Genomic DNA, 17,442 nt, shown 5'->3' with positions numbered 1-17,442 from the left:
CAACAAAGGAAAGAAAAGAGTTAATTAATTGGTCAAGAAGCGGGGGGAAGTCAGGAAAGAAGAGAGGATGGGGGTGCACAGCAGAGAAGCTGCAGTAGGTAAGACCCATCGTCCTGCACATCCTTTATAAAGCAGAAGGCAAGGCCCGCGTAACGAGGGACCTGAGGAGAACATGGACCAGTCTACCCGGGAGCTACCCAAGGAAAGACAGCAGGATCAGGAAGTAGGCCGGGATGAGAGCCCAGTGGAGGCTGCAGTCAGACGATGGTGCTCTGCTGGCAGCGCTCACCAGCTCAGACCGTGGACAGTTCAGGCTCACAGGGCAAGGAAGCTGAAGGATGCTGGCAATACTGGGGTTTCAAACAATGAATCAGCAGGTCCAGTCAGGAGAGAAGTACAAAAAGAGGAGGTTTCACAAAATTGGGAAATAGAGGAAAACCACAGGAGGCTTCATAAGGTTCAAGAGTATGCTTAGCTGGAACTGGGGCTGAAACAGTTGGAACATAGGCAGCTTAATCATACAACTCCAGGACAGAGACTCCCTAAAAAATTACTTGTTTATTTAATTTCTTTGAAAGAGAGAGACAGAAGAAACAAAGAGAGATAGAAAGAAGAGAATGGTCCACTCCCCAAATGCCCACAAAACTTGGGAATGGGCCTGACCAATCAATCTAGGTCTCCCAAGTGAGTGGCAGGAATCCAAATACTTGAGCCATCAACTGCCGCCTCCCAGGGTACACATTAGTAGGAAGCCGGGATTGGGAGCAGAGCCAGGACTCAAACCCAGGCACTTTGACATGGGATGCAGGCATCCCCAGGGGCATCCTAACTGCTGGGCCAAGCACCCATCCCAGGAGACATTTTTTAATGTGGAGCATTCATCCACATCTTTGACTCCCTCTACTGAACCATAAACTCCTAGGCAAGGGGAAAGGTTAGAATATCTAGATACACTAGATATTCTCCACTTATGCCCACAATGAATTATTATTCTTCTTCTCCATTAGGACCTCATATTAGGCTAATATTTGCAGACCACATCTGAGTTGCAACATCTGATGAAAAATCATGTGATCTCATCAGCATGTACTCCTCCAAGCTCACAACTCAGCAAAAACAAATGGTCTTGTTATGCTCCCTGCAGAGCAACACACAAAGAACAAAAGGTAGCTTCTGTTTAGGAAAAGTCTGCTGAATATTTCAAATTAATAAACATTGTCTTAGTTTAATTAAAGCCATTTGTCTTTATTCTCTAGGAATTGGAGGGTCTCAGCAAATCAGGAAGCATACTGGTTGCATTTAAGAAAAGATTATTTTATTAAATTCTCTAGTTTAAAAAGTGCAATTTATGGATTTTTTTTTAAAGACAAATGTCTACTTACCTAGATCTGGCCATTAATATTCTTAGCCTCTGCTGCAGCATTAGGAGTTGAATCATACTTCAAAATACCATGTTTTCTTTGCTTGCTGACTTACCCTAGAAATAGTAGAAAAAATTGATAATTTCCTCCTTCTTTTAATGTAATAATTTTCCTGATGAGACTTTGAGCAACACAGTTGGTTTAGTTAACCTATTTACACAAACTCAAACGTTTAAAGAATTGATAAAAAAAAAAAAAACACTAATACGTAGGATTAATTTCATTTCTTTTCAAAAGAAAAAGTAAAAATGCAATGGTCTAAGTTCTAAGATGTTTCTGGCTCCTCCACTACAGCTCCAACACTGGACAACTCACTTCTCTATACTTATCTCCTCAGCCGTAAAATGAGGGGTTAGATGAAACCACCTCCAAGGTTCTGCTCAGCTCTAAAACCCTTTTTAGCCAGTGGCAGACAAATTCTCCACCCCTGGTGACTTTTCCTAAACCTCACTCACTGTCATTCCTCCTGTAGAGCTGATTTGCTTTAGAACCCACCCTTTGTGTCTTCCTATTCCACAAGAATCCCCTGAACCAATTCAGAGAAGTAGGTTAATCAAAAAAGAGACTAGAACAAGCACGCCAGAGTCGTCAGGCAGTGACATTGCAGTGATACACATTAGTCTCCAGTTGTAAGAAATGCACTCCATTTAAAACAAATTTTCTAGTGAATTTTTTTCACTCTACATACTGAGAAAAAGTCAAACTCACTAACGGAAGCACTAGTATTTACCAAATACATATGCTGTATTGGCATTACGTTAGGGGTTATGGGAATAGCTTTATTTAAACTTATGTATTTGTTAACTAGAGCTAACGAATATGACAGATATCCAAAACAAACATTTCTAAAGCAGCACCCATAAACAATCAACAACCTCAGCTCTGGACTTGAGATGCCCTCTGTGTAAGATCAGCGAGCCAGGCGTTTGCTCTGCCCCTGTGCGCTGCTGCAACACCTCATTTAAGGTGGGGAGCGAGCCAGTGTCTCAGCTTTGGGGTCCCCTTCTTTGCTCCAGAAGCTTCAGCATTTATCACGCTTTGTCTCTGACTTGTAAAACTGCCCAGGGCTGAGCTAATTCTATCACAAATCATTTGTCTTCTTGAATATATATATATACTCTTTGCCAATTTCTCTTTTCTAAGAGATTTTAGCCAATTAATTCAGGAAAATCTCTCTTCTTTGTTTTGCAATCTATATATAAGCCTTTCCCATTCCTATCCTGAACTGAGTTTAGCTAATAAAACAAATGAGACTGATTTACCAATAACTCAGTATCAAGGAAAAGTCACAAATTTTGAAATGAAGTTTAAACATTTAAAAGAATTACTGTTTCAATCTATAAAGCTCTTCAAAGTATTAAAAAGCTGCCCTTTTGAAACTCCAGAATTTTTTTATTCTGACCTCTTTTTGAGGATTAATATCTACTCAGTTTATTGTTGAATTATTTTGATTATTAGCACTACCAAAGTAGTGCTGGCTTTTACTTTTTTCAGTGCAAATATCCAGCATGTCAGACACTTTCCATAAGGAAACACAGTATGAGTTCTAAACAACTGACTCTCAAAGCAATTCTGGAATGAACGCAACCCTCTGACTTTGGAATACTGGTGCCTCACATGTTCTCTGAGCCTTTGGTTTCTCCCCAGCTAGTGGACAATTAAGGACTGAAAGGTAATTGGGAGGTAGTGAGAGGGAAGCTATATTATAGATATTATATGGAGGTATAATCTTACTGTTACATGGATGTGTTTTCTCTAACATAGAAAATAGCAACAACTACGATTCTCACTCAGAAAGATACAACTTTACCAGGAAAATCATGCAGAAGCTAAAAAGTATACTAAAAACTCTTTACTACCACCCTATTTTTCAATAGCAAACTGATCTTAAAGCCCTCACCATATTGCCGGACTTAAGTCATTTGGATGATCTCATTTAACCCAAGGAACATCTTTTGAGGTAGATTCTACCATTATTTCCATGTTCTAAATGAGAAAACTGAGGCTTAAAAACGTTAAGCAGTTTTCCCAGGGTTAATACCTAGTCAGACTATCTGATTCCAAGGTTCAATGTCTTATTAAGTAAATCATTAATGTATTAATGCAATTAATATGTGATTAATGTGCATAAAAGTTTAAGATACTAAGTGCATATGGTAAGCATTCAGTTAGCTATTGAAATACTAATTTATTATAAAACAATGCTATATGCTTTTGTTATAATTAACCATTCTGTGCTTCAAATTCCTTGTATGTAAGAAAAGATTGGGGCACCATCTTCATAAAATTATTGTGAAAACCAAATAAATTCTGCATATAAAGACTTTCAGAAAGCCATACAGTGTTTTAAAATACAAAGCACTGTTATAGCACCACTATGGATAAAGTCCTGCCTGTGTATAACAAATGAGCATTTTTGTACTGCACGCACAGTAGGCCTAGAATTTCAGCATCGTCCTTACAAGTGTTACATTAATATAGCTAGTAAAAGTGTCCTAAATTATTCCAATATGATTCCTGCAGAATGACCAGCACAGAGAACACTGAATTCTATTCACAAGTGTGATTATAAATGTGCTGCTCAGAAAGGTACATTTGGTTTTTTCAGTTCACTAGCACTGAGGGTGAATTTGGCTTGCACTACAGTAGTTCTGTTCAAATACAGCTGGGACAGAATATCTATAGATACAAGTATAGCACATAACTCTAAATTTTGGGCAAGCTAACTGTCATGTTGAATTACATTAAAACAATCAAGAGAACGGCATTCAAGAAATCATGTTTTGTCAATAATCTGTTTCTTTTAAACTACTGGGTAGGTTGTTTTTCATTCATACACATTAGTTTTTGGCTTATTCTTAACATCCATAAGGATTTTTTTATTGTTTAGATTACTCTAAGGAAGAGAAGTTTTTATAAAAAAGCAGAGGAGAGGAGACTCTCAGTACACTATGCTAGTTACCTGATTCATTGCCATTATAGAAAAATCACGCACAACTTAACACAGCTTCCTTGTGAGCTGCAAGTTTAAAGAACACACAGGCACACAGAACTACATAGGTATGTGAGTATTTTTAAATATCATAGATTTTTATTCCTTTAGATTTTTTTATTCTAAGGGCAATGTTAATGAACTGCTTCACAGTTTATAACTGTCCACCCACACCTCTTTTTTTTTTTCACTCTTGAAAATATTGACTACTTTATGAACAAATCACTTCAATATCTGGAACTTTTTTTTTCTGGAAACTTTTGAGTCTAATCTAAATTCCTTCTAATGTAATTTAACCCAATTCTTTTCATTTGTGTTCTAAGAGACAAGTAAAACCAGATGATTATGGAAGATTAAGCACATACTTGTGTATACTTAAAATGTCCTCAATCCATTTTCTGTGGGTAAATCAAAAATATTAATAAAATGGCATGTCTTTATTTCAGCAATAATAGCTTGTATTAAGACAACAAAATGTCACTCAGTGGATAAAAATGGTTTGCAAACAACTATCAACATCAAGGAGAGACTAAAAAAATGAATTCATTCATTTCTCCAGAGATCCACACATTGAAACATTCAAAAAGTAGTTTCCAAAGTACCTACTCTCTGCCAAACAGTGATTAAACAGTAGGAATCAAAATAAAAGACACACACTCTGATTCCAAGGAGTTTCTTAACTAGTTTCTTACCCACTCTACCCTACCCCTCCCCAATCACAACCGAATATGGGGGCCGATCCATATGTAGGTGCTACAAGCACATTAGCCATTTAACTCAGAGCAGAAAGAAAGAAGTGTCAAGGAAAACATCCTGGGAATGGTGATCCCTACGTTGAGTCTGGAAAGACGGATAGGAGCTAGTGAAGAATACAATGTTGTGTATTTAACAAATACTAAGAAAATGTTATTAAAATGCCTTGCTAAAAGTAAAGCACAGGAGCCAGCGCCGCGGCTCACTAGGCTAATCCTCCACCTTGCGGCGCCGGCACACCGGGTTCTAGTCCCGGTTGGGGCGCCGGATTCTGTCCCGGTTGCCCCTCTTCCAGGCAAGCTCTCTGCTATGGCCAGGGAGTGCAGTGGAGGATGGCCCAGGTGCTTGGGCCCTGCACCCCATGGGAGACCAGGAAAAGCACCTGGATCCTGGCTCCTGCCATCGGATCAGCGCGGTGCGCCGGCTGCGGCGGCCATTGGAGGGTGAACCAACGGCAAAGGAAGACCTTTCTCTCTCTGTCTCTCTCTCACTGTCCACTCTGCCTGTCCAAAAAAAAAAAAAAAGTAAAGCACAAAAAAGTTTAAATAGCAGTTTTTGTAAGACTAGTCATAACTCAATTATGGAGTCATTCTGACCTTGGGGGCATATTTTTGCCCAGATACTGCTGATTAATTTATCCAATTACATCTGAGTGTTTATCATGTTGTCCCTAAGACACATGCACACCTACTAGCTGAGTCACTCTGGCTTAGTTAATATAGAAATGTAATCAGCAGCAAGGGCAACGATCCCAGCACCTTCACTCACAGGAAAAAAAAATCATCCTTCAGAATTCTCAAAGAAACTCTTAGCTTAGTACTTATATACTGCAGTATAAAATATGTTCAGCAAAAGCAAATACTGTCCTACAACAACATCAAAAGGATGAACATTTATGAGGAACCATGCAGCTCTCCCCACTAAAATTGCAACACAGAAAAGAGTGATTATCAGGTAGCAGTGAGAAAGAAAGATAGGCATTTTCCAGAAAGCATTTATTATTAACTTTGAAAATTTGAATGAATACATTTGATCTTACAGATAGTGTATTCAATTTTCTGTAAGCATCATATATCAAAATTCCATATTTCTATTCTCCAAATCAGTGCTCTGTATATGAATGCCTTAAAAGTTTATTTACTTATTTGAAAGGCAGTGAGAGAGAGAGAGAGAGAGAGAGACACACACACACACACACACACACACAATCTTCCATCTGCTGGTTCACTCCCCAATTGGCTGCAATAGCTGGGTCTGGTTCAGGCAAAAGTCAAGAGCCAGGAAATCGACCTGTGTTTCCTACATGTGTGTCAGGGACCCAAGTACTTGGGCTATCTTCTGCTGTCTTCCCAGACACTTTATAGGAAGCTGGATCAGAAACATAATCCCAGGGATGTGAAGCCACCCACAATATGGGATGCTGGCATCACAGGCAGCAGCTGAATTAGATGCACCACAATATTGGCTCCTGCATATTACTTCTTATAACGTTTCAAATCAACAAATGAATGCTTAACCCTTATAATAAATAAATAAGCTCCTGGCTCCTGGCTTCAGATCAGCGCAGCTCTGGCTGTTGCGGCCACCTGGAGAGTAAAGCAGGGGATCGAAGACTTCTCTCTCTGCATCTGCCTCTCTCTAACTCTGCCTTCAAATAAATAAAAATTAAAAAAAAAAAAGACTTTTACACATGGATTTAAAAGTTTCTTTCTTCAAAACAAATCTTTTTCTCTTTGGGCCTTTTAGACCAGACCAGAATGCCTTAATGGCTGATTCTGAAGTCAGAGTGCTATAAAATGACTGTCATTCTGTGAGTCTACTGTGTGGACTGCTTCCCATGTTCAAACACTCTCTCCTTTTTAATTCTTTCTACTATTATTACCAGACACTTGATCTTATTTATATGATCCCTTCAACATTTAACACTATCTATATGATCACTTTAACACTTAATATGGTGTGGGGAGCAACCCGGACTAGACTAAGTTACTGGAATTAAGACTTATTCTATGCATCTGCTCTCCCACAATATGGCACTGGGAGAGGAGAAAACAGCTTCTACGCAGCTGCCTCTTGCCAACTTGAGTGATGACCTCCAGGAGCTGATCCTGCTCCTGATTGGAGGAGAGCAGCATACTCAGCGTGTGGGCAGCCGAGTTGGGATTGGTGGAAAAGGACTATAAAGGAGGAGAGAGACAACATGCACCAGGAACATCTAAGGGGAACATCTATCTGAAGGAACACCTGTGCAGCCCCCGAGAGAGCCGGCCGGCGGTGTGCCGCTCCCCTGCGGAAGTGGGGAAGGTGGCAGGGGGCCCGCCCCTCCACGGAGGTGGAGGGACGGCAGCCAACCCGGGAAGAACCAGCAGCAAACCCGGGGAGGGCCGAGCAGACAAAGGAACAACGCAGGGTCCTGTGTCGTTCCTCCACGAAGACGGGGAGCGACAATATGGTAACTTTAATACTTAAGATGCTATTTTTACCACCCAACGTAAAGGGATTTGGGGTCCCATGGCAAGTTTTTAAACTGTACCTTTAGAATAAGTCCATAGGAATGTTTGCAAAACTATACAACTTTAAAGTTACAAACTTCCTCCTCCCTCTCTTATTCCTACTCTTATTTTTACTGAGATCTATTTTCAATTGACTTTATACACATATGACTAACTCTATGTTAAATAAGGAGTTCAACAAATAGTACGAATAAAAAAAACACACAACAGTTCCTCGACAGTCAAGACAAGGACTATTCAAGTCATAACTTCTCGTAGTGTCAATTTCAGGTTTCCTTTTAGGTGCTCTATTAGTTATCATAGATCAGGGAGAACATAAGGTATTTGTCCCTTTGGGAGTGGCTTATTTCACTAAGTATGATGTTTTTCAGATTCATCCATTTTGTTGCAAATGACCGGATTTCATTTTTTTATACTGCTGTGCAGTATTCCACAGAGTACATATCCCATAATTTCTCTATCCAGTCTTCAGTTGATGGGCATTTAGGTTTATTCCATATCTTAGCTACTGTGAATTGAGCTGCAATAAATGGGGGTGTAGATAACACTTTTATTTACTGATTTCATTTCCCTTGGGTAAGTTCCAAGGAGTGGGATGGCTGGGTAGTATGGTAGGACTATATTCAGATTTCTGAGGTATCTCCAAACTGTCTTCCATAGTTGTTTTACCAGTTTATATCCCCAACAACAGTGGATTAGGGTACCTTTTCTCCACATCCTCGCCAGCATTTGTTGTTTACTGATTTCTGTAGGAAAGCCATTCTAACTGGGGTGAGGTGAAACCACATTAGGTTTTGATCTGCATTTCTCTGATGGCTAGTGATCCTGAACAGTTTTTCATGTGTCTGTTGGCCATTTGGATTTCCTCATCTGAAAAACGTTTAAGTGCAGGGGCTATAGGCTGCTGGGGTCCTGAGCTGTACGTGTCTACGCCCTCCACTTAGGTCCACTGTGTCCCTCCAATTTGCATAGTTTCCTCTGCTGTTTTCTCCCTAACTCTTCCCTTAGACTACACTCTTTCTACTTTTTTTAAAACTGTCTTCTCCTAGACTAGAACAGCAAGCCCCCTCCCTACTCTGCCATCTTAATCCAATCAAAACAAAAATGTTTTAATTCAAGTGTCTCTATATTATTCTTAATAAGGTACAGAGTAAGGCCCTACACTCAGATCAAAGGGATCTTGTAGGTTAAAGTACTCCATGAGTTCTGTAATAATGATGTTAAGCATCAGAAGCCTTTTTGGCCTACTTTCCAATTCTTGGTAATGTTTTTAAAAAGTAGAGGATATCAAAAAACTGATCCTCAGGTCACTACATTGTTCTCATTATTATTATTTTTTTGGTATGTTTTAAAAAAGATTTTTGTTTATTTGGAAGGTAGAATTTTTTTTTTACAGAGAGGCACAGAGGGAAAGAGAGGTCTCCACCTGCTGGCTCACTCCCTAGATGGCTTTAACCGTTCCAACACTGGCCCCTTTCGTGATCTTAAATGAGGCTATCAAGAAACCCTTGTGAAGGCAATTCTGAAGAGCCGCCTCCAAGAGGACAGCTCATGTCACTGGAGCTGTTCCCTCTGAGCACAACACAGAGCAAAATATAATTTGAAAATAATTTCTTTTAAAGATTTATTTATTTATTTGAAAGTCAGAGTTACACACACACACACACACAGAGATCGTCCATCTGATGGTTCACTCCCCAACTGGCTGCAACGGCCGGAGCTGCGCCAATCCAAAGCCAGGGGCCAGAGACTCAAGGACTTGGGCAATCTTGTACTGCTTTCCCAGGCCATAGCAGAGAGCTGGATGGGAAGTAGAGCAGCTGGGACTAGAACCAGCGTCCATATGGAATGCCAGCACTGCAGGCAGCTCTACCCACTATACCACAGTGCCAGGCCCCCTGGGTAAGTTAAAATTAACTCCCACCACTACTACTCCCTACCTCACTGTTAGAGGTGTGAAGGCTGGTGAAGTAATAACTGTGAGGGTTGAATTAGGGAAGCTGAAAAAGGAAGACAGAGAAAAGAGGACAGAGTAACACTTAGGAGATGGCATCAGTAACAACCCAACAGACTGGCAAGGAAAAGAGGAGCCAAGGAAAATACCCACATTATCAGTTTAGGTGACAGTTAAGGAACCTCAGGAAAGGCACAAGGTTTACAGAAGCCCTTCAGCGCAGTGTTGAGTGTGCGTCATGTCAGCGATACATCCAAGTGGAGATACTCAACAGGCAAACAGAATACAGGTAAGGAGGTGGGAGAGATAGCCAGGAATCAGCTTATGAATGCAATTCAAGCAACAAGATGAGACTTGCCCAGTGAGAAGAAAACAAGGACTCACAGAAACACCAACATTTAAAGGAAATGCAGAGGAAAAAAATTCACAAAAAGCAAAAGGAAAACCAAAAGAGTCGTGGTATCACAGAAACCTTGAGTTAAGGTGAGATGGCATATTCAAAGACGTCAAACCATTCATTGAAGACTGTAGAAAACAGTTTGGAGAAATTAGCAGTATGGAAGAAGAGATGACAGCAGTCTTCAAATTCTTATCTTAGGTAATAATGGACTTGACTTGCACCTAAAATAGAAGTTGAATAAAACCACAGAAGTCTAAAGAAATAAAACAAACTTCCATTTAACAAAGAACTTAGTCCCTTTAAATGTTTAGTTCCCAATCACTTAGGAGCATTGTAGCAGATTCAATTTCACAACTGGTTAAGAAGTTGAATTAAATGGCTTGAGCCTTCTTTCCGAGGAAATGATTTTTAAGAACTAAACTAAATCTGAATTAGTTTGCATTAAAAGGCACAAACAGAAAAATACAACAAAACAGCCTTTAATTGCTTAGAAATATAAAATAATAGTCCATGAAGATTTTAAAATCATATTCAATTAATTCTAAGTGAAACACATAAAAAAGATAAAGCCCTTTTTGACTTCAAGAGTCCAAAGTAAAACATTTAATGTGATATAAAAACTTTTAAGTCTATACCAAATTTTATGGTTGGCTTTTAGTTGTAATAATTCTAATTTAATGTCATTAAAACCTGCTCAATTGAGTTTTCATAACATTCTACTTCTGAAAGAATTATGTTCTTTCTTTCCTTTATACTTTTAAAGTTCAAGCACATAAGTGTGTGTGTGTTTTATGGCAGATTTTAAATGTTATTGGTAAATGGTGGATACTTTCCATTTGACCCTCCAGAGCCATTCTTCCCCACGCCCCCTCAAAGAAACCTTTTAAGAAAGACAGACTGGGGCCAGCACTGTGGCACAGTGGGTTAAAGCCCTGACCTGAAGTTGGCATCCCACATGGGCACCAGTTCAAGTCTCGGCTGCTCCCCTAGTGATCCAGCTCTCTGCTACGGCCTGCACCCACGTGGGAGACCCAGAAGTTGCTGGCTCCTAAATTTAGAGTGGTTCAGCTCTGGCCGTTGCAGCCATCTCTGAAGTGAATCAGTGGATGGAAGACCTCTCTGCCTCTACCTCTCTATGTAACTCTTTCAAATAAATAAAATAAGTCTTTAAAAAAAAAAAAAAAAGAATACAGACTTCATGCACTTCATAAGTACAACTTTAGGAATATAGTGATTCTTCCCACCATACCTGCCCTCCCACCCTTCCTCCTCCTCCCTCTCCCATTCCCAGACCCACTGTCCATTAAGATCCATTTTTTATTAACTTTATACACAGAAGACCAACTCTATACGTAAAGAGTTGAACAATCTGCACAGAAAACAAAACAAAAACTGTTCCTCAACAGTCGAGACAAGTGCTGTTCAAAATCACTGTTCAAATTTCACTTTTTTTTTTTTTTTTAAAGAAACTTAACATTAAAAAAGCACCCAAGAATGATTTATCTTTTGGGAGCACTTAGACATAATTATAACACAACTCTTTGAGGACAGAGGGCCTGCATGGGAAGTTAGTTCACAGTGACTCTCCTTATTACTTTAACAATTAACACCCTTATGTATGACATCAGTGATCACCGAGGCTCTTGACGTGAGCTGCCTAGGCTATGGAAGCCTTTTGAATCCACAGACTCTGTCAGTATTTAGACAAGGTCATAAGCAAAGTGGAAGTTCTCTCCTCCCTTAAGAGAAAAGTAGCTCCTTCTCTGATGACCACTTCTTCCCACTGGAGTGTCACCCACCAAGGTCCTCCATGGAGGACATGTTTTTGCCACAGTGTCTTGCCATTCCATGCCTGAAATGCTCTCGTGAGCTTTTCAGCCAGACCAGAACGCCTTAAGAGCTGATTCTGAGGTCAGAGTGAAGAGCCATTGACTTACCTTCGACATGCCCTGGTCAGTGCCCTAGGAGTCTGACCTGATGGAGCACAAATGAAATGGCCATGGCTCCATTCCTTGCTGAGGTTCCCCTGCTGATGGCCCATCAGCCAGCCCTCTCCTATACCTGACAGCTCTTTTTCTCCTGTTCCTGTTAGACCTAGAGGTGTTAATAGCTTCCAGCTGTTGTTAGCTAGTCTGGTCACCAGAGCTTACTGGTTTCCCTAACCTGCTAACAATCACTAAATTCTATCGCAGAGCTGCTGCCAGAACCCTGACTTAGAGTTGCTACTGACATTTTCAATACAGTAGTTATATATATTACACTAGAGCCAGTGAAGAGAATATATGATAAAAAAAAGATCCATCACCAGCTTTTACATTTCTTAGGGTCAAATCAACTAAATTCCTCCGTAGGAATGGAAAACAAAAAATATTAACCTAAAAATGGTTGAAAGAAAAAGAAAATTACTTGTAAATTTTACTGATTAATATCCAAAAATCTTGCAGTCATCATTGGTATCTTGCTCTTTCACATTCCATATCCAGTCCATAGACCCTTTCATATCCATCTTCAAAACATATCCCAAGTTCAATCAATGTTTACCATCTCCACCACTTCTCTAGTCGAAGCCACCAACACTTCCTGTCTAAACTTCTGTAATAGCCTTCTACTTGGTCTCTGTTTCTACTTATCCTGTTCTAGTCTTTTCAACAGGGCAACTAGAGTAATTCTGTTAAAAAGTATTAACAAGGGCCAGCGCTGTGGCATAATGGGTAAAGCCACTGCCTGCAGTGCCAGCATCCCATATGGGCTCCAGTTCTAGTCCCAGCTGCTCCTCTTCCAATCCAGCTCTCTGTTATGGCCTGGGAAAGCAGTAGAAGATGGCCCAAGTCCTTGGGCCCCTGCACCCACGTGGGAGACCAAGAAGAAGCTTCAGGTTTGTGGCTTCAGATTGGCTCAGCTCCAGCCGTTGCAGCCATTTTGGGAGTGAGCCAGCAAATGGAAGACCTCTTTCTGTCTTTGCCTCTCTGTTCTTCCTTTCAAATAATTAAATAAATCTTTTTTTTAAGTATTAACATTTTTTTTAAATTGTAAGGACCATGACTCTTATAAATACAGTAAACTAAGATATTTAGTTAATTAATAAATGGTGGAACTAGTTTAGAAGAAAATTTCAGTAACTACAAATTCAAAAGGAATAAGAAATTCTGAAATGAATTTACAAATTGATGCAAAACAGGTTAATTCACAAGATAGAAATCAACTGCATTCCACTGGACACAAACTGTGCTTTATTTTGTGGTAAAACATATATAACAAAATGTACCCTCTTAACCATTTTTAAGTGTACAGTTTAGTAGTTTTAGATACATTCATACTCTTGTATAACCATCATCACTGTCCATATCTCCACAACACTCTCCATTTTTTACGTTGTTTTTATATTCCCACCAAGGGTACATATGGGTTCCAGGTTTTCTACATGTCTGCCAACATTTGTTAGCTTCTAGTTTTTTTAAATAGTAGCCACCCTAATGGGTGCAAGATCATATCTCACTGTATTTTTGAATTTTCTTTTAATAATTAGTGATGCTGAGCATCTTTTCACATGCTTACTGTGTATATCTGAATAAATGTTTATTCAAGTCCCTGGCCCATTTTTTAAATAGGGCTTCCTGTTTCTATTGGTGTTGAGTTTTTATCAGTTCTTCATATATTCAGAGTAGTAATCCCTTATCAGATATGACTGCAAATATTTTCTCCTCTTCTCTGGGTTGCCTTCTCACTCAGTTAACAAAGTCTTCTGACGCAGATTTTTAAATTTTTATGAAGTCCATTAGTCTATATTTTCTGTGCCTTGAGTGTCCAAGAAATCTGTGCCAAATCCATGTCATGAAGCTTTTTGTCCTATGTTTTCATCTAGTAATTTTATAGTTTTAGGACTTTGATCCATTTTGAGTTCATTTTTGTATATGGTGTTGGCAAAGGTTTGGTTTTGTACTTTCCTCCACTTAATTATTTTGTCCAAAAATAATTTTTAGCATGTAAAGGTTTATGTGGAAAATATTTTATTCCAGTCTATCTTTATGCCAGCATTACACTGTTTTTATTACTATAGCTTTGCAGTAAGTTTTGAAATACAGAATTATGAGTCCTCCAGTTTTGCTTTTTTAAAAGATTATTTTGACTATTTCTGGGTCCCAAGAGAGTCATATGAATTTTAGGATAAGCTTTTCTAATTTTCAAAAAAAAAAATCATTGGCATTTTGATATGGATTACACTAAATCTATGTATTGCTCCGTATAGTACTGATATTTAACAGTATTAATTATTCATATCCATGAACATGAGATATGTCTCCATTCATTGAGGTCTTGATTTCTTTCATTAATGTTTTATAGTCCTCACTATACAAGTCTTGCACTTCTTGGGTAATTCCTATATTTCTATGTATCCTATTCTCTCTTTTAAAGATTTACTTATAATTTGTTCAAAAGGCACACTGGTTGAGGGGGGGAGGAGAGAGAGAGGGAGAGAGAAAGAGAGGCGCAGAGAGAGAGAAGAGAGAGAGAATATCTTCCATCCATTGGCTCACTCCCCAAATGGTTGCAACAGACAAGGCTGAGCCAGGCCAAAGTCAGGAGCCAGGAACTCCACCCAAACCTCCCACATGGGTAGTAGCAAGGACTTAAGTACTTGAGGCATCATTCTCTACTTTCCAGGTGCATTCGCAGAGAGCTGAACTGTAAGCGGACTAGCTAGAACTCAAATGGCATTCATACAGGAGATGCAGGCATCTCAAGCAGCAGTTTAACCTACTGTGCCCCAACATCTGCCCCTATTTTATTTTTTTGATGCTGTTGCGAATGGAATTGCTTTCGTCACTTCCTTTTCAGAGTGTTCATTGTTGATTTACGTATTGACTTTGTATCCTGCATCTCTGCTAAACTGATTAGTTCTAACAGTTTTCTTGTGAAATCTCTATGTTGTGCCATGTATAAGGACCTACCATACCATCAGAACAAGGATGATTTTATGTCTTTCTTTCTCACTTTGATGCCTTATTTCTTCTTCTTGCCTAACTGCCCTGGCTAAACTTCTAGTACCATGATGAACAGAGGAGCAAAAGTAGGAATCAATGTCTCGTTCCTCACCTTAGAGGAAAAGTTTTCTGTATTTCACCATAAGCATGATGTTCACTATACAATTTTCATCTATGATTTTTATTATGTCAACATAGTTTCCTTCTATTTCTAGTTTGTTGAATGTTTATATTATAAAAAGGTATTTTGTGAAGCCGGCGCCGCAGCTCACTAGGCTAATCCTCCGCCTTTAGCGCCGGCACACCGGGTTCCAGTCCCGGTCGGGGCGCCGGATTCTGTCCCGGTTGCCCCTCTTCCAGGCCAGCTCTCTGCTGTGGCCTGGGAGTGCAGTGGAGGATGGCCCAAGTCCTTGGCCCTGCACCCCATGGAGACCAGGATAAGTACCTGGCTCCTGCCATCGGATCAGCGCGGTGCGCTGGCCACAGCGCGCCAGCCGCGGTGGCCATTGGAGGGTGAACCAACAGCAAAGGAAGACCTTTCTCTCTGTCTCTCTCTCACTGTCCACTCTGCCTGTCAAAAAAAAAAATAATAATAATAAAGGAATTGGTTAACTATCTTTATTTCTGATTCTAAAGCTCCCTAAGTTCTTCATTTGTAACGTTAAAATGTACCTAATAATAACTAGAATTTACTTTGAATATCACTTGAACTACCTGCCATATGTAATTCTAACATCAACATTCTCACACTACTGAAGATAATTACTTCAATTAAACAGGAATATGTAAGTACAGTGGAAAGCACAAGTTTGCAGTATCACAGGTCACTGAAATGATGGTTTAGCTATTTGAGTTTCCTCAAATTCTTTCTCAATAATAACATACTCAAAACTTTGAAATATCAAAGAATAACACAGCTAATCTTGGGGCCAGCCCTATGGCATAGTAGGTTGAGCCTCTGCCTGCAGCGCTGGCATCCCATACAGGCACTGCTGGTTCAAGTCCTAGCTGCTTCTCTTCCGATCCAGCGCCCTGCTGATGGCTGGAAAGAGTGAAAGATGGCCCAAGTGCTTGGGCCCCTACACCCAAGTGGGAGACCTAGAAGAAGCTCCTGGTTTCAGATTGGTTCAGCTCTGGGCACTCAGGGAGTGAAGCAATGGATGGAAGACCTCTGTCTCTCCCTCTGTCTGTAACTCTGCCTCTCAAATAAATAAATCTTAAAAAAAAAAAAAAAAACACTCACATAGTTTAATATTGAGTTTACCAGCATATACATTTTCACTATTCAACTAAAATGCTACAAATTAACATGTTTTTTGTTAGTACTAAGCATGTCTATTAACAAGGGAAACGTTAGGAACACATTCTTTCAAATCATTATTCAAGCGTCCAAGGCAAAATCACTTTGAAATGTAGAGAAATAAAGTCATTCAAATAAATTTGAAGCCAGTATCTCCTTAAACAATTAGACATGTGTTGGGGCAGCACAGAGGCTAATAGGTAAGGCTGCCTTGCAGTGCCGGCATCCCATATGGGCGCCAGTTTGAGTCCCGGCTACTCCACTTCTGATCCAGCTCTCTGCTATGGCCTGAGAAAGCAGTAGAAAATGGCCCAAGTCCTTGGGCCCCTGCATCTGCATGGGAGACCCAGAAGAAGCTCCTGGCTCCTGCCTTCAGATCGGTACAGTTCCAATTGTTGCAGATCATTGGGGAGTGAACCAGCAGATAGAAGACCTCTCTATCTCTCTCTGCTTCTCCTTCTATCTCTGTGTAACTCTGACTTTCAAATAAATAAATCTTAAAAAAAAAAGTTAGTGGGACTAGGGAAAAATTAAAAAAAAAAAAAACACAATTAGACATGTATTAAAAATATATCAAAGAGTAAGAAAAGACATTTTATAGAAAAGAATTTTTAGCTTTAAACCTAAAATACAGGATAACTGGACTTAATAAAATTAATGCTATAGTCTTTATTTTACAGAGTAAACACACATACTGTATTTTTTAAGAAAGTTTTATTTAATTAATACAAATTTCTTAGGTACAGCTTTAGGAATATAGCAGTTCTTCCCTCAAACCCGCCCTCCCACTTCCACTCCCGTCCCACCTACTACTTCCTCTCCCATCTCATTCTTCATTAAGATTTGTTTTTAATTAACTCTATATACAGAAGACCAACTCTATACTAAGTAAAGATTTCCACAATTTGCACCCACAGACACACAAAGTATGAAAACAAGTTTTACAATTAATTCTCATAGTACAACTCATTAAGGACAGAGGTCCTACATGGGGAGCAAGTGCACAGTGACTCCTGTTGTTGATTTAACAAGTGACACTCTTATTTATGACATCAGAGATCACCTGGGGCTCTTGTCTTGGGCTGCCAAGGCTATGGAAGCCTTCTGAGTCCACAAACTCCATCATT

At 39.6% G+C, this 17,442-nt stretch overlaps 1 protein-coding gene across 5 annotated transcripts in view; it reads right to left on the bottom strand.

The window, feature by feature from the left end:
• FRS2 (fibroblast growth factor receptor substrate 2) overlaps nt 1-17,442 on the bottom strand; it is a 120,052-nt gene that overhangs the window by 16,101 nt on the left and 86,509 nt on the right. For 3 of the 5 annotated variants that reach the window (XM_051845655.3, XM_051845654.3, XM_051845661.3), the window contains one exon: nt 1,383-1,477. The gene's annotated coding sequence lies outside the window, so the exon portion shown is untranslated. Of the gene's footprint in view, nt 1-1,382; nt 1,478-10,105; nt 10,255-17,442 lie in introns of all 5 variants that reach the window. The other 2 variants (XM_070052611.2, XM_070052609.2) reach the window with 1 other exon arrangement.

Source organism: Oryctolagus cuniculus, chromosome 11 (assembly GCF_051225735.1).
Source record: "Oryctolagus cuniculus isolate XC-2025 breed Fujian yellow rabbit chromosome 11, ASM5122573v1, whole genome shotgun sequence".
Classification (NCBI taxonomy): Eukaryota; Metazoa; Chordata; class Mammalia; order Lagomorpha; family Leporidae; genus Oryctolagus; species Oryctolagus cuniculus.
This window is presented reverse-complemented; position numbering and strand designations above follow the sequence as displayed.